The sequence below is a fragment of the Monomorium pharaonis genome, chromosome 10, assembly GCF_013373865.1.
Source record: "Monomorium pharaonis isolate MP-MQ-018 chromosome 10, ASM1337386v2, whole genome shotgun sequence".
In the NCBI taxonomy this organism is placed as follows: Eukaryota; Metazoa; Arthropoda; class Insecta; order Hymenoptera; family Formicidae; genus Monomorium; species Monomorium pharaonis.
This window is the reverse complement of record NC_050476.1, coordinates 5,838,723-5,864,095: the sequence shown is the minus strand read 5'-3', so window position 1 is coordinate 5,864,095 and position 25,373 is coordinate 5,838,723. Positions and strand designations below refer to the sequence as shown.

General features: G+C 37.2%; 1 protein-coding gene across 10 annotated transcripts in view; it reads left to right on the top strand.

The window, feature by feature from the left end:
* Positions 1-25,373, top strand: part of LOC105832935 (peroxidasin) — a 164,417-nt gene that overhangs the window by 19,361 nt on the left and 119,683 nt on the right. Inside the window, exon 3 of one of the 10 annotated variants that reach the window (XM_036292630.1) lies at positions 13,868-13,970. The exons of the other annotated variants lie outside the window; for them this stretch is intronic. The gene's annotated coding sequence lies outside the window, so the exon portion shown is untranslated. The remainder of the gene's footprint in view (positions 1-13,867; positions 13,971-25,373) is intronic. 10 annotated transcript variants of the gene reach the window in all.

Below are 25,373 nucleotides of genomic sequence, written 5' to 3'. Positions count from 1 at the left end.
ACGGCATTCTCACAGTTTCTACTGCGGCGATTTCATCCTAGTCATCGCCTTACCTTTGATAACGGAAAACATTATTCGGGACGGTTATTTCGTGTTCTGCAACAGCGCGCAGCCGCGTTTAGCGTATATTATCGATATATCGTATATGTCGTTGATATTTCGCTAGAGACACGATACATGTCGTGGCATGCCTTGCGGCAATATTTGCACTTTAACGTTCCGGACGATTACAGTAATTGTATAGCGACGTTATCAGTAATAATATTCTCGATGCGTGCGACTAGAAATTATATTACCCCAAAATTGTAAAATATCAGGTGAAATTCGGTCAATTATTTAATTAGCTGTAGCATTTGATTGCAGCAGCAGTTGGCGCGGAGCGAAACTCTTTTTATTCTTACGAGAGTAAAAAGTCTCGATAAGGGTAAAACGATATATTTACTCCAGAGTGTTACCTATATTTTTCTGACATTAAAACCACTCTAAGTAAAAATTTATCCAAATAATTAAAAATCTTTTTACATTTTTTGGTCCGTTTTATGGATGATAGAATAATTCAACTAACACTATTTTAGCGTAAGATACGTAAATTTTAATGTTTAACAATTTTATTACGCACAAATAATATTAGGCGTCAAAATTCACTTTTAATCACAGTAACCGCTTTTTTATTTACTTGTGTGTTTTCACTTAAACGTTCAAAATTATTAATCTTATTAAATGTTATTGTAATTCATCAAGTTTTAGGATATCTGCAGGATTTGATGTGTTAAACTATACTATGAGGAAAACATGAAAGAGAAAAATATAAACGAAACAGTTTTAAAAGCTACTAATATAAAATCAATAATATAATTAAATAATAATATACTCATAATATATTTACTATTGTTAAAACTATAGATTGTACAAGAGAAAATTGTACAAATTTTGTTCTTATTTTTAAAGAATTCATTTTTTGTAGCTTTATACAATACACATGTATAGAGAAAAAAGCTATAAATGTATGAACTATACACTGAGAGAAAAAAATACTAAATTCAAATAAATATTTCTTTGAACAGTGCTAATAACATATTTTATAGAACATCAATAATATTCATTTAAAACAAGTAATAGTTTTCTATAATTTAGAAAATATTACTTGTTTGAAACAAATATTATTGATTTTCTATAAAATATGTTAGCACTATTCAAAGAAATATTGATTTGAATCTAGCATTTTTTTCTCAGTGTAGCTTCTTATTTTTTAAAATTATTTAAGCAGATTATGTTTTTATCAGTATGTACGGTACAATGTAGTATTTCCTAGAAATAAGAGAGTGCCACTTTAAAAGAATCTATGTTAGTATTGGAAATTTTTCTCTAATCGATTTTTCTATTAATTTATATCATTTTATTTTATTTAGAGTTATTTTGGCAAATTTTTATTTCCACTATTGCAATCAAAAAATAATCGACCAAATTTATTTAAAACTTACTAAAATATTTTACTGAAATAGTTTTTGTAAGTATTTCTCTATTTATGTTAAGTCACATTAAATAGTTTATAAATTTAGAAGAGCAAACTTGCTCGCAAAAATATTTAAAAAATTATGAATTTGAAAAAGTTATATTAACACTGAGGGAACATTCATCTGGCAAGCTTGAAATCACAGATCGTAAAGAATGTAGAGTGCAGATCTGATACTATCTATAGATATAGTAAAGAGGTGAACAGATGGGACGACAAGTTCCTGGCTAGCGTTGCTATTTAATAGGAAATACTTGAATTAGTTTATGGATGAAAATTCGCCTACAGTAGAGCACTCTAGAGTTAATGATATATATTAATGTGACTGAAGAGATATTAATTATTCCTTTTTAGCGCGTTATATATTTTGGCCTCGTTGTATCTTACGAAAGTTTGGCGAGCCGAGAGAAACAAGTAGCAGGTAGCAGTAGCGCTCAAGAAATAAGTGGCATTAAGACAACTAATTAAATATTTTATGGCAGACTAGTAACAACTTTACCAGTAAATCTTGCGGAGCGAGAAATCGCATGGTTCGCGAGGAAGGACGTCTTCGTGTTACAAAGCTGTAATATAAATTGTAAAGTGTTCGCGCAGCTATCTCTTGTACAAGTGCTTAGCGCGAGAAGTTACAGTTAAACACCCGGGACGGATCTTTCACTCGAAGTTTCTATTGTCATCGTCGATTCAATCGTGCAGTTTTGTGACTCCCGTGGCTCGCTCCTCTCCTCTTCTTTCTTGACCGCTCGGAAAAACGGACGCGGACGTTTCTCCGCGGACGTAATCGCGGATTTGATATTCACATTCGTTGGAATTTGCCCGAACGACGACGGGACTTATCGGGGTGCTCCACGACTCTAAGTGTACTCGTGAAGCACACTCGGGGATCGTGCGATAGATACTCCGCGCGAATCCTACCTCGCGCAAGGAAGGCTTATTACCCTCGCAGCACCGTCGATTTATTCACGAGGAAATATGTATACGATCTTCGTCTGGTTATCTCCTCTCCCGCGTTTGGCCGTAACGCGGGCCGCGCTGAATGTAAGCCGCATTGCCGGCGACAGCTTGATCGCTCCTTAAATTACTTTCCACGCCCGCGAGCATTGCTCGTGGCGGCGAAACGGTTTATACTTGTCCTCGCCGTTTCTCCCTCCCCTCATCCCCCTCTTACGACATTAGTAAAAGCGTAGGACGCAATCCGCGCACTCGTTTAACTCGCCGGTGTTTACTGCAACGCGAGATTATTATCCCCCTTTATAACGGTTATGCACGACAACGAGATGTTTAATGGGACGGCACAATAGAAGGGATACGCGCGCACGTGCCTATGGGTCTTGACTTACGACTTAGTCCTGGGGTGAGGATCTCTATTTCCTCGCCGCTCCGCCCTCCACCTCATCGCCCCCGTCATCGTTAGCTGCCTTTCCCATATCCTACATCGCGCTTTGCTGCAAGCGCTACGAATTCTCTCTCGCCACAGCACCGCGCTCTTACCCTCGATACGCTCGTAAGTTGCTACGAAATGTCGTCTTGGGGCGAAAGTTCGCAGCCGCTGTAATTGAGCCACCATATCGCGCGCAGTTATCGACCGCGAATCCAGGATTGCTACGTTATACCTTTGAGAGTGATTTCCCGTGGATGCCGGGCGCAGTTGCGGTATTCGCATGTACCCTACTTATGTTCTGGCAAATCGCGAATCGAGGGAATGATACCAAGCGCGAAACGAGGGTAACGGGATATGATAAGCGATGCATTTCCCGCAAGATGGAACAAGGGATAATTGTTATCTCGGATCACCAGCGTCTAATGATATTAAAATTTTTGGAAAATGTTATTTCCCGTCTTTTGTATTTTACGTAAGGCCACTGCATCAGAGTCGCTGAACAGCTCGACAGTAAATGACAAGTTCAAGAAAAATATAGAAATAATAATACTTAAAAATAATAAAGCGCAAATTAATTGATACGTTCTGGATATAATTTTTATACAGATTTGATTAAAATATGATTTTTTATTTGAAGATATGATTATATTAAGTAAAAAAGGAAAATATTATTGTTTACGTGAAGGCTGAAAGAATCGTGATTTCAGCTCCTGCTCGGTTCGAGGGTGGATGATGAGACACTTGGTTGTAATTCATTTGTTTTTAACAAGTTATTCCGAGTCTCAAGGACTTTGCACAATGGCAGGAAAACACTCAGTAGCAACAGGAAACAAATTATGAAGGAGAAACATTGTTTCTGATGTGTATTTGATGTACAATAACATAATAGTAAGAGCATTGACTTTATCTTAATTATAATTTTAAGTATCTATTCGTCATAATTCATTATGATTGTTAGGGGTACTGCAGTCAATAAACAAATGACGAATTGACCGATTAATAAGCAAATAACTTTATTGTAAAAACCTTAATATAAAAAATGTAACTATATGTAACAACACACAAAAATAATATTTTCCTTAAAATCTGTATGAAAGTTAGATCTAAAAAGTATTAATTATTTTATTTTTACAAAGTCTTATTACCTTAATATTTTTCTTTAACATTTACTGATTATTTTACGAGTAAGCAGTGTGATCTTATTTGCTTTTACTCGCGTTTAACTGGAGATTTCTTCCGACTTAAAAATATGCCTTAATCTTTTAAATCTTTAGAACATTCCAACAGCCGCCATTTTACCGCAAATCCCACATCAATCTTAAAGCGCAATTAATCAGCTGGTCTTTCACATCCTTCCGATAATGCTTATTCTGTATTTGCTTCTTCACAATAGCGCTCCGAGTTTTCGCTCTGCATTTCTCGATAGAAATCGGCTGAGTCAATCGATACATTGAACGTAGGTATCATTCGGAATGCTAGCTTATTCCTGTCGTACCGATTCGATTATGCGTTCTCGAAGGATTCGTTTCGTCTCGCAACCCCTTCGACATACTTTCGGATGCTCGCTCTAAGGGGATCAGAAAGCATTCCCGAATGCGTCGCAATCTACTCTTGATTTCTTGTAATTTAATGTTATTAGATCTAAAGAGAGCCGTCGATATTGAATGAAATGAAAACGAGTTTTTCTATCGTTGAATCTCGACGTATGCATGCATAGACGGCTTATTTTATACGCGAGATGCTCTAGTGATCGGGCTACTTTACAAAGTATCGAATAAGGATTATATATACATTATCAAACTTCATCCCAGATATAGGGTAGAATACGCTTTACGCATTCGCATATGAGTTCACAGAGAAATGATTCATATATATCAGTCGTTTCTGCAACAATGTTTAACGTTAAAAAATTGAAGGGCTCGTTTAAACTGTTACTCGGGAAAATTCGAAGTAAATCCGTATAGTCGAAGGAGAAAACGGCGGAGAGTAATGTAGAAACTCGCATAAAATCGCGTTTGATCAAGAAGCTTATCGCCGAATAAACTTTATGCACGATACGGTTTCTTATACAATGAACTTTGCGGAAGAATCTAAAGCGGAGAGTTATATATATTAACAATGTCCCTCGATCGTATTACATTCTTGCTCGTACAAAAGCGCAAGTTGTCTCCCTCGTTACACTGGTAAAGCCATTAAATTTACATAAAAATGTGCCCCCTTGAGATCGGGCCATTCGGTGCGGGCGCGAGGTCGAAGAGACGAAGTTTATCCGAGGGCACGGCTTTATACTGTCAGATTAAGGAGTTGGAGTTTAACTTTTAGTCCGAGATTAACTGCTAACCGATGCATTAGTGTGCGTACACTTGACTCTCTCGAAGAAGACTGACTTCTCATCTTCCGTGTTAATGTCAAGGTATAAAAAGATACGTATGTGATTTAGTTTTCCGTGCGAAGGTAAACACGCTATACCGTATAAAAAGATGAATTTACATAATTAAACGCGCGTAGTTTAACACGTTCTGTTGTTAGACTTTTACGCGGAAAAATAAACACATTACACGCATGGACGAGGCATTTTTTTACACACTTGAACTTGCCGTGTAATTGTGTGACGTCCTCTTTCGTAAGGCGATGAATAAATTTGTGTTACAATTATTACATTGTAACTAATTTCATGAATATTATAATGAAGGAGTCTAGATTAAAAAGGAAAGATGGGCGAGGGTCTTGGCCTTTTTCAATCATACACGTTTTTATCTCTTCCGTCTTCGTTTGACGTTTTTACATTCAAATTCGTTGATTTTACTCAAAATAGAAACGCAAGCAGCTTATCGCTGTGTGGACGCTTAATTTTCTACGGTCAGATAAAAATTAATGTACAGGAACTATAAATTCCCGAAGTTTCTTCCTCTCCATCGCCGATACCGCCTCCCGATGCAAAGAGCCATTATCCATTATCCCATACCGTCGTTAATGACAAAATAGAAGATACTCGCGGCGATTCGTATTTTCACTTCTTTTCCGGCTCGTTTCGGCGGTAGGACGAGCAGCGGGGAAGATGAGAAAAAGAAAATGGTATATCCCGAATCTCGGGTCCCAGAGACCCATTAACGCGCCAAGGGAGAAACTTTCCACGCGAATAATGCAAATTATCCTCGAAACGCCCGAAGGTAGTCGCGCGTCGCACTTTGTTTCCCCTTCCGCTCGTGCCTTTCTTCCTCCTAGTTCTAGCCTTGTAACCAGTGGAGTCTCTCTATCTCGCGCGACAGACACACACACACACTCTCCGTTCTTCTTTGCCCTCCTCCCTTCCCTCCCCCCCTCTCCCCTTACCTTCTCACTCGTTTGCGTAGTTGCCCTTCTCCTCATTTCCTACTCTCTTCGTACGGGATTTAATCGTTCGCACGAAAGTCCAACCTCGCGACCGAAACGAGTTAATCCGTTTACGTTAATGCGAGTAGGAACGCGTGAAATCTACTTTGAAAGCGGAACTTGCTCCATGTTCGCGAGGATATCGGCTATCACTTGACGCTGGAACTTTTTAGCGTCCCCTCCTTTTTTTTCGGGGGGGAGCACGAGATCCAATTCTTTTTTTAACACGCGTCAGTTTTTTATAATTCTATTATTGGCTTCCGCGACATCTATTCGGAATATGCATAATGCACCCTAATTATAAAATCTCCGGGTTGTGTAAACAACATCAGCTTATTTCTATGCAGTCGCTCGGCCGCTTAATTAATTCCGGAAAAAAATTGGTGCGATGCGGATCGCAATGGAGCGGCCCTTCGAAACAGCTGTCGTAATGCTTCGTGAGGTTATTTTGCAAAATGGAGATTCAGTTACACACGTTCTTCCGTAATGTATCAAATATCACGCATTTTTCCTCCCCCCCCCTCCCCTTCTCGTTACAACGTCGCGCGGAGCTGTACGTCACGTCTAACTAATTAAAATGCTGCCAACTCTGACAGCCTTTTTTTAGCTTTCAATTCTTTTTGCGGATACGGATATATGTATACATATACACATATATCCGTGTCTGGGAAAACGTTTTACGTGAAATAATTTTGCGTTAGATCTCATAGAGCGGCTCGCACATTATAACGCTCATTCTGAATACATAGCGCAATCGTGCAGCCGGTTCCTCATGCAGAGAGCGCACGTGTATTATTCACCACGATTTTTTTCGATACGATAATCTCGTTCACATGACGTAAAATATACAATACTTCACGTCCCTCACGTCGTATTACCGTCGTTATATTTTTATAAAGTATATATAATGTTTCACATCCTCTAGATTACTATTATCCTTATTACATACATGCAAAATTATTAAATAATTTGCATATCATGATGCATGCGCATATTTTATACGCATGAAAGCGTATGATTCTCGGCAAATTATGCTAATAAGAAGAATGATAATTTCGAACAATGGCAATCACGCTAATAGAAGCTAGGCAAACGCGCGCGCGTTCGGGATCATTGCAGTAAACGCAGGGAGACGTTAAGATCGTTATCGCGGCACAAACGAAAAAACGACTGGCTAGGTGGATACGTGGCGAATTGACGCCATTAATTCAATTTCCGAGCCACATCAGCGAGAGAAGTCCCGCCGCAAGGACGAGAAGAAAGGCCTCCTGTGCGAAATGGTGGTCATTTGAGATCTTATCGGAGCATGTTCGTCCGGGGGCATCGCAGGGCAATAGTTCGGATCGCCCTCTATTTTTTATTCCCAGCGCCGTTCGGACCATAAATTATTTTCCGATTCCAGGGGGGAAAATTATGGATCCGTCCCGATCGAGCCCTCGATGTATCTTCGCTTTACTAATTCCGGAAGCGCTTGGCGCAAAATACGTCATTTTTGTCACGGCTTGACGTAATCGGATCAGCACTCTCGCAGAATTTCACGAAGTTAGCCCTCCGCTTTCCTAAAATTTAAAAAAAAAAGAAAGAAAGAAAACGTAACCTGCCCAACAGTTCCGAACTTCTCTATTGATTTTAGAAAGAGTTCTGTGTTTAAAGCAACGAAAGCTACCGCTCGAAAAAGCGGGAGGTTAACTTTCCTCTCTCTCTCACGCGTGACACTCTTCATCAAAAACTGCAATTTCTTTTTTGAATTTTCGGATTTCGTATTGTTCTAGTTAGTTTTAAAAATGGTTTCCGAAAGAAATCTGCCCAAAGTGAAACCTCAAAAAATTAACTTCTCGGGTAACAACAATCTTGGCTTACAATCTTGGCTCTTTGAACTCTTGGGAAAGCATTCGAATAATCTTTTTTTTACTCTCTAAAGAAGTTGGGCCAACTTTTCACAGAAGTATTTCACGACAAGAATGATTACTTCTAACAAGTCTAACGTAGTCCGCATAGAGAAGGGTCGCAGTGACGAGTAACACAAACGAAAAGACGAGAAAGTTTTGCGACGAAAATATTTAAAGCGATAAATCAAGGGGAGAATCAATGTTTATTACTGCAGCTTACAATGGCTAACAATGGACCGATTATTTGATAGCCTTCGAAAATTGCGGTATAGATATAGCCGGAAATTTCTGGTTCTCGTGCGTTTCGACGAGAGAGAACAGTCCAATATATAAAACTAATATTTACGAGCGTGTTTCCGCGGCAGTAATATTTCGCCTGCGAAAACTGCGCGGGCGAGGCTCGTATTGGGACACGAGGGAAAAATGTTGTAAATATCGTTTCATCATTGACCTATAAATACGTGCTGGGAAGATGAAAATAAAATGTCATATTTCCCAGAGATTACTCGATTAATATGCGCTTTTCGCTCGATTAGGATCATTTATACCCTTTTAACTTTTCCACCGTAACGGTTAAAGCACTACTTGACGTATTTACCAGTGCGCAATAATTTTCTCTTGCTCTCTTTTCCCTCTATTCCCATAACATTTTAGAAGCTAGTTGCAAAAAACTAATTTAAATTACGCAAAAGGTTAATACGCGAAGATATTTATTTTTGTCTATTGCGTTACCGTATATACGTTGTGGTTGTTACTTGGTACGTGCGAATAAGGAAATTAAATCGGATTTTTTTTTTGCCTGGAGAAAGCGTAATCTTATAATACCGTTATCGATCTGACAAAGCATTTGCGGTTCGCGGGGATCGATACTCTAGAAACTAATGTTGCAGGTGGAGCGTTTTCTGGTAAAAGCTTCCGTGCCGTATCTCTCTGGTGCAACGACGAGCTTCCTGTAACAGTTACATCATAATAAATTAACATCGCTGCGCAATTAGCGTCTCCATTCGGCGGATTTTCGTATCTTTAGCGCAAAAGCGCGGGAATGAATAAAGCGCCGGGTTAAAAAAAAAAAATTAACGATATTATCGCGCGCATTATTGATGCTTATGATTATGATTTACATTTTACGTGTACCGCCCGCCGTAAATTTCATTCCGGTCAGCTCCATATTCCCAAGACGCGATTAATGGAGTTAGTTCATCCACAAAATTGACCTGTAAATGCGGCATGTTGAAATTGCGGGGGCAAGTGTTTGCCGTTGAAATTATGGGCCGTTCTCTTTTAAAAGCATAATCGCGGAACGCCTGAAAAGCACGATGAATGGACGATGCTCGTAAATATATCAATGAAATTTTTATGGGCGGGGCGTTATCAATATTAAAATTCAAGGACGAGGATGTAGCTGAAGCCGTTGGGAGAGTCTACAAGTGATATTAATATCCCTCGCGGGATTTGTATTCATGAGAAATACACGTATAGTTGCTTTCGATGTAAAATTGTTGTGGATGTTATGAGAAAATGCGCGGGTAAGGAGCGTTTGTAAGCAACGCACGACGTTATCGGTACAATGTTTTTCCGATACTTTTATTGATTTCTTTGTTGAGGAACAAATACAGCCCATTTTCTGTGCCGGTGGATACACTAAAGGGATATTATTTCATACGATTCTCTTTTATGTCGTCGCAAATATGAGGTTAAAACGTACGATAAATCCCACGTGTTTATTTAGAGTATGACAGACTACACAGTGTCGGTTAGATGGTGCGACGCTTATCCGCAATTTCCATCGCAATTTGCCAAGACGGGATCGCGCTATCCGGTTTAAGGGTTGAAGATGATGATGATGATGACTTAGCGCCTTTCTAGATTCAAGGAGAGTTCTTTCCCCAACTTATACCGATCTATAGAAGATAATTTGCATGTCCCCCCGAGTGTAGGCGGGGGATCTTCAAGTTATTCGAACATCTGGGAGGAAGAGTTTCTAATAACGAAGTGTTTTCAAGGGATAAGAACCCGAGTGGTGTCGGACAGACTTTCTAATAATGAAATATCCTGCAGCGAATGGAAAGAAAGAGAAAGAGAGAGAGAGAGAGAGAGAGAGAGAGAGAGAGAGAGAGAGAGAGAGAGAGAGAGAGAGAATGAGAAGATGAAGAGGGGGATAATTGGAATATCCAACGATTCGCAGCTCCGATAATGATATGTCCGTAGGGTGACGATCCAAATCAACCGAGTCGCTTCTTTTCACGGGGGTTAGTCATCCGCGATTCCTTAACGACGCTGGAGCATCGCGTGTCACGCGGGCGCTTCGTCGGCGCAAACTTGGACGGATGGCTCGAGGTTGAATAATCAGGCCGTGCGGCTAATTAGGTCGTTAATGAACAGATCGATGAACGTCGACCGTTAGAAGGGTTTCCCTTTGACGTCGTTCGACGGTGCCGCCGGTGGTCGGTGCCAGCGACGACAATGGCGGCGAACGCGGTGCAAAACGCCGGGATTAAATGTCGGTTCCCAAGTTCTATCGCGGAGCCGAGAGCGGATCACCGAGTTGGCGGGGTCTCGAGCCAATAATTTTTCGGGGAGCTCAGCGAGAAAATTGTCAAGTAAAGAAGCTTAAGGGTAACGTATCCCGCCTCCCTCTCTATTCTGTGCGATATATACAGTATGAAAAAATTATTCAGTCGCGCCATGCGTTGCTCGCACAATGATTGGACGTCTGAAACTGAAGTGCCGTTACCAGTTTTCATGTAAATCGATTCTTGCGGAAGGAACGATGAATCTGACGTGAAATTACTCGGCGCTACGTAACAAATCGTTCTGGAACAAGCCGGCGCGCGCGACGTCTGTTCGCGAGGTTTACCAATATAAGTCGAGCGGTAGGTAGAAGATATCACTAAAAATTTATTAAAAACGAATTATGTTAGATAAGAATACTGTTACCAAAATAAAATTATGAGAATCACGTGTGTCAATCGGGAGGGAGGAGCAGTTCCGATCAAAAGGGAGAAATCTAAAGCAGAAAAAAGAATACAAATTATAAATTATTTAAATTAAATAAATATTACTTATTTTAAACATTTTATAAGTTTATTCAGAAAATCTATTGTTATTTTATTAGCAACGAATTTAGTTAAAATATATTCTAAGTACTAGTAATTTTAATACTTCAGTCAAGACTATTCAGTTAAAAATTCGATTTGTTTCTGTGCTTTCGATTCGACTGTTTGCTTTGACTTTGTCAAAAATTTTGTGTTAAAGAGCGACCGGAAAAACAGACCTAAAATCGTCCGTTTCGTGAACATCGAAGTGTGAATCGATTTTGGCGAATCGAAACGGGCGATTTTTGCGGTCGTTCTTTAACGTTACGTTACTTTGACTTTTATAAGTTAAATTAAAATGAACTATTTTCAAAAATTAAAATAGCACAATTTATATACAAATATATAAATGCTTTATAACATATTTTATATGTTGAAGTTAACAGATAAATTTCTTTTCTCTTTATAACAGTTACCATGTATTAAATGGACATATTTCTTATACTCTTAAACATAAAGAGACCGCTGTCTTCTATTGTTTAGTTTCCATTAAGGTTTTTAATAAATGTCAATTTAAATTGCAATTTTATTAAAACCATAAATAATTCTCTTTTTAAATGTTAAAATAACATTTTATTTTAATTACATTTAAAACATTATACATATGTCAGTTTAATATTTAATGTTTATTTCCTGACTTAAAAATCTTCGTGTTAATTGCTTACATATCTGTGTTACTTTTTAACACATTTAGTTTTTGTTAAATTGACACAAGAATTGGATAAACTAGGACATATAAAATGTATTAAATTTAACGCAAAATTTTTTAGAGTGTGATAATGACTTTTTCTAAAATTTATAACAAATATATTTTAAGATTAATATCATCAAGGAAATATTCTTTGTTAAAGATAATTGTTTCTTGAAGGAAGAAAAGGAAATCGAAGAAAAGTAAATTGAGTAATTGCTTTTCTTAACAATAGATATTTTTCCGCGTGTACGCGCACCGTAAGAGAGAGCACGTCAATTAACTGTTAGAAGGATCGTGTTCGAGGCGATGAGAATCGATTGATAGGTGCCAAACTCTTCGCGTTAGAAACCCGCATTGAGCTCCAGTTTAATCACCAGGCCATCGATCCCGTATCGCATTAGGCACAATCGTGTTAGTTTCGCACCAGATCCTCTGCAAGACACAACTCGGTCAGCGTATGTGCGGCCGATGTTTAACATTATTCGCTGGGCGGTATCCATATTTCTTCTCCTTCGTTTCTTCACAAAAGACGATGTTTCGTGTGCTCCCGTTTCACGGCAATTAATTATTTTCCCCGATTGTTCTTAACGGTAGGGCTTTGAAAGTAATGTCGGACACGAGTCGTCGTGGGATGGTGCATCCATTAGTGTTTTTGTTGTCGATAACGAACTCTAGCATATTAAGCATTGGCACACGTATACGACTTGCAGGGTAAAGAGCTCGTGTGGATTAAATTTCAGTTGTACATTGTACTCAAATTCCAGGCAGTTCACATGAGGATATCGTCCGTATTTGCCTACCATTCGCTACCGCGTTGTTTTGCCCTTTCGCTTGTACGCATGCAGATAATACGATTTCGCCGCAAGCGTGGATATTGCGTATCGGATGATATTTAAAGAGTTCCCGCGTGTTTGTTCCGAATACGCTACCGTCGAACGCTCTCGTTTCTGGCAACTAACTAAGCTTTAAACTTCCCTTTATCGTCGGTTTTTTTTTTCCAGCCGAGCACGGAATCAGTTAGTTCGGTGAGGTGGCATTAAAAAAAATGAAATTTTTACGAAAGTATTTTTGCGTGCACTGAGAAAAAAGTTGTTGAACCGACTAACTTTTTAAAATTTGATTAAATTTCTTCAGTTCAAGTATTTATATGCATTTAATTACGAAATATGTAATTGAACTGGAGAAATTTAATCAAGATTGAAATATTGAGTCAAATTATTAACTTTTTCTTCCCAATGTGTACGCAACAAGGTCGGCAAATCAATTTTCGTCGAGAAGTCGAGAAAGGGGAGGAGGGAGAAAAAAATTTAACGGACCTTCCTTGCGAGCAGTGTCATCGTCGGACCAAGGAATGCGCGCGTTAACTTCAACGCGCAACGCGTGCACGAATTAGCGCGCGTACCTTTATTAGCGTGCATTTCGCACGGACAACGCTCCGAGCGCCATAAGCCGAATGTTGCTGGTCGGTCCGCGCATTATCGCGTAATGTAATATTAATTCAAAGAGCTTTTGAATGGGGAATAAAGCGAACGGAAACGCGCGAGAAAAAAGCTACGTCCTCTTTACATAATAAGCGGGCCGCCCTTTTTCTCCCCTTCCACTTCCCTTTCCTCCCCTCTCCCCCACACCCCTCCTACCGTTCGTTTCTCCATCGCGTTTCTTCTTGTTGCTCGTATCTTTACCGCTTCGTCCCTCGTCAACCTGCTCGTCCGCCTGCCACGGAAATTTCTTTTCTTCCACGGTACTTCTCGCGTGCCATCGTCTTTCCTTGTCCCCGCGCTTTTCTCGCGTTTATTTTTTTCCATCCTATCTCGGCTTTATTCCCTCGCTTTCTTCATCGGGCGACGGTGCCGCGGGGCGACGGAGGTGAAGTGAGAGAAAGGGACACGATAGCGCGTGACGTTATGGAAGTTATCTGTGAAATAGGAATCTGCAGTCGAAAGAAGGGCGAGAGCACGCCGGGCAAACGAGAGAATGAGGGAACTTTCCTGGGGTGAACGAGTCGAATGCCGAGCAAAAAGAAGATGAGGTAGGGCGCGATGTTGCGCGCGTAATTAAAATCTTGCTTCAAGAAGAACGTAAGACATTTTACGAGATAGGATCGCTGATGCGCGCCGTGACTCGTTTTACCGGCTGCATTAGTTTTTATTAGCCGTTTTATTATAATCAACGCCTTTAAATCTTTTCCCATCGTCTTTCCCGTGGTATATTAAAAAAAAAAAAAAGACTTTCTCGCGGCTAAAGGACTCACTTTGGAGGGATTTGCGTCGCGTGAGGACACGCGGAAGAGAGGACGCGATATATCTGATTTACTGGTCCATAAATATTCCTAATCTATACCGGAGGCATAGCTCTTTCGTCCTCCCCTCCCGTCCCCTTTTTGTTCACCTCTGTCTCCTTCTTTTGTCGTCGTGATTCGCGTTGCTGCATCCCTCATTCCGTATCTATAACTGTCCTTTCTTCTTTTTGTTAGCCTAGTTCCTCTTCCGCTCCGCATATTCCGATGGGAACGAAGACAATGCGCGTTTGCTGTTTGACCAATGAGCTTGTTATAATATAGACAAAATACGGCACGAACCTTTCCCACTGAATCTTTTTTCTTGTCATAAGACATTTGACAGATATTCGAGAGATATTCGACAGATATCTGAGAGTCCATGTTTATTTCTCTGCTGTGAATTAACGAATAAACAGTTTTTTACAAAAACTAATCCAAAAAATTAAATTTTTTGGAAACAAAAAACTTCTTATCTTTAAATTATTTATTGTATAAATATGGTGATTTTTCTTCGGATATTTAACAGTAGAAGAAAGTGAGTGGCCTTTGTAAATAATAATTCGTAATATTTTCATTATTAGCTGAAGAATTCAGACAATTTTTTACGCGTGAGTTTTACACTAAGATAAAAAAATATTATTAAATAAATTTTGATGACATGAAAGAAAACTGAATAATAATTGAACAGATTTGAATAATTAATATTATATATATTAATAAAATATGGTATCATATATATTAATAAAATATGGTTATGTATAAATTTAATATAAAAATGCCTATATGATTATATTTCATTAAAGTTTTAATATTACTACATATAATATTGTTTGCATAACGTTTCACATTGTTTGCATTGCATTACCAGAAATAACATTACATAACGTAACATTTGGCTCTGTGCGCGCACTACTTAGTCTTAAAATCATGAAATATAAATATAATTTAATATAGAAATTCTACTTGAAGTAATCTTACTTTTTTTTTTTACACAAAAGTGTACTCATACAAATACTCATGCGCACTTGTATAAGCAAGATGACAAATCACACTCATTTAAACTCACTGAAATACTTGCTTAATAATCTTCTAATAGGTATGCTTAATTTAGATATTGTAACAGTTTAAACTTTACCTTAATACAAAAATAAAAGATGTTAAAAAAATTTTTTTTAAACATTTTTATTATATGTATATGTAACTTAACTTTAATGCTCACTTAATCTTCTAAATTATTCTTTTTAATTATTCTTTTTAATTATTTATCAACACGTTACAACTGTCAAATCGTTATATTATAAAGGTACGTTTAGGAAGACGTTATTAGCGCTATCAGCATCAGTCTATCGTTGTTTTACTTTTAATGAGTAATGAAGATAGACTGATGCTGATAGCGTCTCCCCAGACGTACGATATGTGTTGAATCACGATACATCTTGACGTTTAACTGTCAGACAGCTGACATTTACTCTAGCAACATGAAGTAAGCTGAGTTAGAAAATCAATCAGTTTCGCGAGAACAGATTTCATTACGTGTCTTTTTTAAGAGAGGAACCAAAATTGTTGAAGTTACGATATGACTTTATTGGTAGAGAATAATCTGACGCCATTCAGATATTAAAAAAAAAACTTGGGTTTATTTGGTTTTTATAGAAAACTCTTTAATTATACTTACTTCAAAAACAAAGTTGTATACGCGCAGCGTTCTTAGATGATCATTTTGACCGTATCAATAAAACCAAGTATCTTCCGTAACGGGATGCAGCTATTTACAGTTACGAGATTCGATGCACCTTACGAGAGCTATGCACTGTTGCTCGACATTTGCATTGTCATAAAAATAGCGATATAAACATAAATTTAAGCCCCCGTGGAAATCCAGGTATACATGTGTGCGTCCGTGGAGGGAGCGAAGGGGAAAAGAATCTCACTTTTTTTTTTTCAAAACTTCAGTTATAAACTATAAGGGAGGTCACCAATAACGTGCAGGCGGTCGATAACACGATGTCATTACCGTGTAATTATGAAACTTAAATTTCTAAGTAACATGTTACTAATTAACGTTAATAATTAACGTTACTAATGACGTGCTCACTTTTCCTCATTTGTTAGGCGATCTTTTGGATATTACCGGTTGCCGCACGCGATGAGTGTGTTCTCTGCTAGAAAATTAAATGGACATTTTGTCGTTATTTCTACATAATATTTCTACATAACGAGATTCGTTAGGTTGGCGCAAAAGCATTGATTTTTTGCGCGACACTACAAGTAATTTGTTTCTGTACGCGACACGGATAAGCACGATGTAGACGGCACTCTTATTCCTCTATTGTTCCCCATCTAATGAACACGATAAATTAACGGAAAGTTATCCGAGTTTAAAGTATCGTCGGCATTATATAGCTTCGAAAACATTGCCTTGGGCCAATTTGCTGTCACTTATGGTTTTGCTCCATTTCTCCCGCGCAGAGAAGTAGCAGTACCGCGGTTGACTTTCCTGTTTGCCGTACTATCGAACTTTAATTAAGCCAGCCTTCTACTGCGTAGAGTTTCGTAACGGATGACGAAATTGCCGAGAAAGAGAGAGAGAGAGAGAGAGAGAGAGAGAGAGAGAGAGAGAGAGAGAGAGAGAGAGAGAGAGAGAGAGAGAGAGAGAGAGAGGGAGAGAGAAGCTCTTATTGCCTCGTGGAATAATTACTACTGCGAAATACTGACGTAATCATTTGTTATTGTATCCGTCCATAGTGCTCATAGTTGGGTGATGAGAAGTAAAAATCACTACAGCTAGGATATCACAATTCTCGATTTCTTGAATAATTAACTTGCATGCTATTATACTTGCTGCGATACATGTTATATTTCTGTTTATTGTTTCACACATTTCTTTCAAGCACCAATTAAAACGTTGAAAACAATGATGTGATTAAGCAAACGATTGACACCATCTTCAGGAAAGAAACAATTGTGCTAATTTCGCAGTATACATGAATGTACAGTGAAATTACGAAACTAATTTCAGGAAATTTAGAATATTTTACGCTACAAATTTATCAAATGTTATAATTTTTTTAAAGAAAACTCGAAATTGAAAATAAAATTATCCTGCCAGTCATACATTTCCGTGAAAAATACGCTTTTGTGATTTGTAATATAAAATAAACTCTAAATATCTTCTGTACCTGGACAATCATTTTTGTGATTGTACCGTAAGATCATCTTGTTCAATTAACATTATTCTGTCATTTTTTATACATATTTTCAGATTTGTATAAAAAAATAAAGAGATAAAATAAAATCGACGCGAGGCACTTTGTTGCATTTTTATTTAAATACATCTATCGATTTGATTTTTTAAAGAACATACTATCTTTTCAGCTTGAACACAAGTATACTTTTAATAGAGCTGTATCACTGACAATTTTTCACTTCCAATCGAATATCGCCTATAAAAAGTTATATAATATTTGAATATGTAGCATAAATAAATCTCGCTTGATATCCTGAGTTCGGGCATTAATTTTATAGATCAATAGTTATTCAAATATCAAATTTAGATCGATAGTACTTTTCCTATATCGCCTTTTTAAAATCGTCCGTGTTGGATCATTTTTATCCAAAGATTACGCGTCGCTGATATTTCATTCAGCATTTGCGCTCGTTTATGATTTTGACGATTGCAAATATTGGCGAAGCGCGTTTCGTATAAATTTTATCTGATGCCAACGTACACGGTGGATCGGATACAGGCTCATATTTGTAGAGTCGCGCGAGAGAAATATCTGCGCGCCAGGCATATCGTTCGTCGTCGTCGCGTATCGCGTGGTTTTGCGATACGGCGGGATCTAGCCACTTATTGAACGATATCGAATGCCGGATGGTACATCCGCACACGTGTAACACCTACAAAGGCATTTCCTTGTGCACTTTTTCCACCCCCCATTGAATATTGTATTAAAACGCCGCCATGTTTCTGCGTATCAGCGCGGTGCACGGATAATTATGATATATATCCCGATAATATATCTCGAAGCATTAATAATATGGTTTTTACATTATTCTTCCGTTATTTTGGTTCTGACCGCAATTTATTTTCAATATTAGCTGGATATTTATTCTCGATAGATAATATATGAAATGCATGTGGAGAATGTTACATGTGCAGAGAACAAAAACGTTGGGCAAGACGGCTCTCGCGAAATATTAATTATTACGAGATATCCCGCACGAGTTTCCGTACCCCACGAATTTTTTCCACCAATTTGTCATTACATTATTCTGGCTTTATTACAAGCGAGATACGACGAAGTATCGACAGTTTCGGAGTAATATCGGCACTTGTTGCTGCCGAATCAGTAGAAATGTCGATAACCTATTAAATTTAAGCATCCCTAGGTGCATGTCACGTAGAAAAATGATTACTCATCCCATTCGTTCGTTATCGTTACCGGCGGACTATCGCGTACCGTTCTCGAGACAGTGCGATGATTAATTGGCGGATTCCATGATACGACAACAAAATATGGCAATGTAATGCCTTCTGATTCCCACTTGTTTGTTGACGTGACTTTTTGCATCGCGCGTTTAGAGAATATGGGAGCGCGCCCGGGACAAGATTTACAGATTCACCGTAGTTCGGCGGGAAGCGATTTATTGCCGGCGTGTATCGACGTTGAATACATAATGAAATTATTGATCCTCCACTGGTGTGCATTAGTCATGCTGTCTATGTACCAAACAATATTTCTGGGAGACGAATTTACGGGCCGTATCTGCATACTTTTGTGCGCGCGCGGGTTTTCCCCACCCTCCCTCTTTTTCCCCCCCTTTCCCCGGCATTTCTCTCGTTTTCCACCGGATATTAATCGAACGTTCGCGCAATTTACAGGTCACGTACGCAAAAAATAATAATCTGCAAATAGCCCCGCTGAATATCTCGATGTCAGAGATACTCTATCAAAGGGGAAACTCATGTGTAGACGTAGTCTCGGGCGGTGAAGCGCGGCACACATCACTTAATGGCTTCTTCCATTACACACGTAATGCGAAATCGCATTAGTATCCGGGGAAATGCTCGGCTAAGTCGAAACTCGGTATCAAGGACTGGGATACGGAGGTTTCCAGAATTCTGAAACTCCGTGTGGCGATTACGTAGTTTCTCGCGCGAAACAACGTGCATACCTATACCCGCTTCTTCGTTACGTTAATGAACGTACTGGTAATCGGACGGTGGTCATTGTATTTAAATGTCCCCGTCTATGAATACTACACGCTATAATCTTCCTTATTTTGGATAATGACTCCTTGCAATTGCACGCTTTCTTTTTTTTTTTTTAATTTAATCGTTTGAAAGTCATATACACAGAGATTATGTACACTGAGAGAAAAGTATCAAATATTTGCATACTATAACTGCAGGATAAAATATTATAATTGCCTGTCAGTTTAATCTATGATATTATGTTTCTAGTTTAAACTTTAATACTGTATTTTAAGATTAATAAACAATTGGCGCGCAGTTCGTGTGAGCTGGGAATATAATTCATATAAAATTATTATTAGACACTAAAATCCGCTTTTGATCAGTATGCTTATGTTCAAAATAATTATGATTAACACAGCTTTATTTGTATAATTACAAAATTTAATATAAGTCATTAACTAAAATTAAAAGTTAAAATAACTTTTAACTCAATTCAGTTGATTTTAAACAATTTAATTTTTAACTTTAATTAGTTATTTTTACACATAAATTTAATTTATTAATTTATTAATTTTTTTTAAATTAAAAGTATATTTCTGTAAAAGAAAAAAGTTACAAGAGTACATTCCTACATAAAAACAATACGTTTTTTTATTATTTTATATAAACTTGATACACAAAAAATTAAAATTTATTTGGTGTTTTATTTGTAATTGTTTCGAGCAATCTTATTTTTAAAAAATCACAACTTTCTGATTTAATATGAATTTTTAAAATAATTTTAAATATGATTTAATTTAATATTAACGTAATTATTAACAGACTTTTTTTTTCATATAACTTTTACCCCGTAACTAAATTAATTTTCTAACTTTGACTTAATTTAATTAAAAAGTACACTAACTTTCCCAATCCTGATTAAAGAATATTTTCCAATGTATACTGTACATTATGCATTTTGCAGTGTGTACTATACATTATGCACCGCAAGAAATAGGAAAGAAAGAAAAAAAACTATATAGCGACTATATTATCTTGCAAGCTAGTCTTACAATGGTGTATCTCCTGATGCACATATATTCTGATCAATTCCGTTCCGGCATCATGGAAATGAGAACAACGGGGTCGCATCGTATTGCCGATACAAAGAGATACCGTATACATCTATTTTCTCTCGAAGCTTGTCAGGACAGACCTACGTGCAATTGGCCGGTACATTTACGAGAAAAGAGAAACACGTGTGCGATGGAAAAGGGAAACAACGTGAAACAAATTGAAAGGAAGGCACCGTAGGAAATACGTCGCATTTTATATTTGTGCATAATTGGCGGGTTTAAATTGTAGACCAGATCGAATTAATGACTTTCGACTTGCTTGTACGGGCGTGACTCGATGGGGAATATTTATTTAGCATTTGTATGTCGGCCGATTTTGCGTGGACAGCATTTACGGACATTAAATGTCGAAAATTACAGTCACACGAACCGATAATCGGGTAACAACATTCGCTGCTCCATACAGATCCAGCGCAGCGATATAATTTTCTCTTTGACAGGTATTTTCCTCGCACTGCTAGCAATTAAAAAAATTTCCCCTTAAAAAAAATAACAGATTTTCTTTCCCCCTTAGGATATTTTCGCATTGCCGGCGACCAATAAAATTTTCTCTTTACAAAATGGCATTCATTCTCCTTTCCCTCGAAAATTATTTAACAAATCCAGAGAGAAAGAGAACGAAGACTATATTTATCGTCGTATTAAGTTGAATTCGAGCTGATATCACGAGAAACAACGCAACAGGGAGTGACATTACGGAACAGGCCGCGTAAAATTGCCGCGGCGTCGAACGGTTCAGGGTCCTTGAATATGTGTAAACGAATGCAGGCTAAAGCGATTGCCTCTCCATTTCTATCGCAAACACGCGGCGCGGATCAGCCTAGTAATCGCAAGTACGAATTGAACGACACGCGCATCAGTTTAATAGGGGCGAGCGTGAATACAAACACGTAAGTGTACGTATCGGACGTAGATACGTATGTACGCGAATACGTATACGGACGTGTATATATATATATATATGTATATCCACGTGCTTCCGGTGTAGTTTACCCGTGGCTGACGCATTGTGCACGGGGTGAGACCGTGTATTAGGGATGCAGGTGCATAATAACGGGGCGTGTTAGACGCGCGCTGTCTCAAAGGAGCCGATGAATCGAACTTTCGATGCGAGTTTCCAAGTTATGTACGCAAAATTTTCCCAGAGACGCTGCGAGGTTCGATTAAACAATTTCCCCTAGTTAGAGGAATACGACATTAAACAAGTTGCGAGTGAGCGGCGGGGGGATAGAGGAAGAAAGGAGTGAGATGATTCTGATTCTTTCATCGCAAAACGAGGATCGTTGACCTACATCGCGAGATAACACGACGTGAGGTAACGGTAATTGTTATCGCGGTCGTTAACAGATCGGCGTTAAAGAGACGCCGGCGCGCACGCGTAAACGCATCAATGGAATTGTGAATTGACAATTCCACTTTGGTATTAGGGGAGTGCGGTTGTGCGGAGGCTTCTTGTTATGCTGCGCTGTCGACTCAATGGCGCGTCTGATGAATTTAAGCCACGCTCTCCGTTCGGAGAGCTTACCATTTAGCTGCGCTTTTATACACGTAATAAACTGCACTTTAATCCTTTGTCTACACGTTACTTTTAGGCATCTTTTGTACACGATTGGCTTATTTGTGTTGTAAATAAATCGTGAATAAATTTTATGTATTCAAATATGAAAATTATTAGTAGTATTACAAATATTACAAGTAAATCTTGTTCGTAAATCATTATTATGTAGCCTAATGAGTCCATGAGTGGGGATTTTGCCGAGCGATCGCGAGAATACTATTTAATGTAATCAAAGAAAATTATTTTCATTGAAACATATTGTTTTTAACAATTCTGTTTTTTTCTGGCAAACAATGTGGTTTAATAAAACAGAACTAAAAAAAATTTCTATTCACAAAGTAGTGTTTTATTTAAAGTTATATTGTTCCTGTAAAATAAATGTAAGCCAAACAAATAAAAATATTGAATGTAAAGGAATGTTTTTCTCTGTGTAGCGATGTTTCACGTATTTTAGCTCAAAATTATCGTGTAAAGTTTAATTTTTTTCAATATTTTATAAATCTCTTTATATACATATAAACGAGAACTAGTTAAAAATAAAAAAACATGAAAATTTATGAGTATAACAAAATAATCACCTTATAGGATTATGCGTGTTTTAACGTAATTTTCCAAAATATTTTGATTCAAGCTGATCCTCGAATTGAGGCTAATAACGCATTAGGTCTGTTCCTGAGATGCCAAACTTTTTTTAGGGAAAGGATAGAGACCATTGTTTATTTCAGCGTTCGTAATATTTCAAAGAAAAGAAATGCGATGAATTACTCGTGTCAAAAGGTGTCGAAAGTTAAATTAACATGTGTCAGAATGTCAGGATGAGGTTCTCATAGATTTTCATTAGAGCGTCTTCATCAAGAACATTCTTTTTTCAAGTTTTTCAACTTAATAAAGTTTTTAATTCGCGTATATCTAGACTTTAATTATCCTTTTTCTTTTGAAGTTTTTCTTTTTTATTTTCTGCTATTTACTTCACTATCACTCATAAATACGCATGTGTATGGGCGTGTACATTTATATAAGTGTTTACAGTGTGTTGAGAATGAAATTCGTGGTTTTTTTGAACAAGTTAAGTTATTCACCAGGAAAAAAAGATAGAATAATATTTTATAGAGAAAATTTATTTCTTCTGATAAGATTTATCAATTAGAAAATTTATCAATGGTTTTAAAAATTATACAAAATATATAAAAGATCCAATTTCCGAAATAGATTTTATTTCTTCAGGATAAATTCGGGCAATAAAAAAATTTATTACGTATTATACTATGTATTGCTAAAATTTCATATTTTTTTGAATTTTTGAGTTGGAGACTTGTAAGTCCAAATGACCGCGGAAAATCTGAGATCATAGTTTTCAATATAAGTCGCGTTATAATTTCACGCATTATATATAGTTATCTTAATAAAATTCTTGTAAATCAAAATAATGTAAAGCAAATGTAACTGATGAAAAGAATATAATAAAAATTTTTATTTTTCGTTTTATCAAACTGTCGTTAGGATGTCTTTATGGCATAACAGCAGTAATGGACATTTGTCGGGCTGGAGCGTGCAGTTTGTGCATTCGAAACACGATGGTCGGCAGCCAAATGGTGAAAATACCGCTTTTGCAATGCGCCCGGCGGCTGCAGGACGCATAGACTATATAGCGTAGTACATGCGTTGCGCATTTTGTTGATTCTACTGTTACACGTTATCGTATACTGTAATGTATCGTCAAAGTCGCGTTAGGAACGATCACAGTAAAAGTTCGCCAAGGAAAGTGCCGCTATAAATTCGCATGAGTGTCGCGCCAACGGGGGGAAGGAAGGTCGTATCGATACATTTAAATGCAATCAAATTGTAGCTGTCACTATTTCTTGGGCAATACCCGAAGTCCGTGTGCGCAGTAAAATGGAAAATTTCTCTCGGCGATGCTCTTCCGACGGAGCTTTACAAATTTACGCAGTCCGTTACGCTTCCGTTGGCACGAATGTGGTCGCGTTCTACGAACACGGCCGTGTTGCCCAACCGCGACACGCAACTGTTGCACCTTTAGCGTGGTCATTGTAGTCGCCAGGTACTTGATCGTTGTCATTCGGTCATCAAAGCGTCATCGACGAACAAGGGCCTCGTGACCTGACATAATTTTTGCGCGGATCCGATCTGCCTTCAACAAACTCTATCGATCCGACACGCCCCTTTCTCACCTCCTTTTTCTTCGACGGAACTGATTTCGATATACAAGAATATACAAATAATTTCCGACACGAATAAAATGGCTGGAAATAAATTACGATATTTAGTGAAATAAATTTTGACTTCAAAGTGAGATTTATTTTCGCATTATGAGATATGACGTGTACAATGAAAAAATGATTTTCCTGGAATGTTTATAAATTTAGCTTATATAGATGAAAATAATTGTATTAGGCTATCAAAATAATTATGTAGGACACTCACATCGATTGCTAGAGTATTGGAATGTTTTGCAATCTTGTTTATGCCTTAAGCATATATAATTTTACATACTTACTTTGATGATCCAACAAAATAATTTTTAAAATATTCTGTTCTCTTTTTTCTTAATTTTTAAATAGGGGAGAGTTGCTGAATGCGTCCTAGGTGCTAAATTCTACTTTATTAACATTTTATATTTTTATTTAATATAAACATTTAGTGACAATATGAAATAAATGAAAAATAAGTAATACATTTTCGAAAAACAGATAACAACTGAGTTAACTTTTTAACTCTTTTTTTGTAATAACTAATAATAATGTAATCCTGCAATTTTATATTTTATTGCACTTGAATTGTTATTTTTATAAAGGAAGATTTATTGTATAATATTTTACATTTATTGTATATTTGCAATTATTATAGAGATTAAATCAATATTTTTATCAAATCTATCGTTTTCTGGATTGCGCAACTACACAAAATTTATCAATAAATGATATTAATAAGATAAGTAATAATAGTAAAATTAATAAAATTGAGTAAAAGTAGTATGTCAATTGCAATATAAATTCAAGCCAATTTTATTTTGATGTCCTTACCATTATGTTATTTATTAATTATTAAATATTTGATCTTTTCTGATAAATTATTAACGAAATAGTTTATTTCTTTTAATTATTTTAATTCATAAATTCGATATTTTTAGAGGAGATAGGATTTAGGAGATTTAGAGAGATAATTTAGGCGATTGATTATCTAAATCATGTCTTTTGCAATACTTATAAATTAATTTGATAAAAAGTCAAATTGCTGTAATAGCTACCTAAAATATCAAGTTA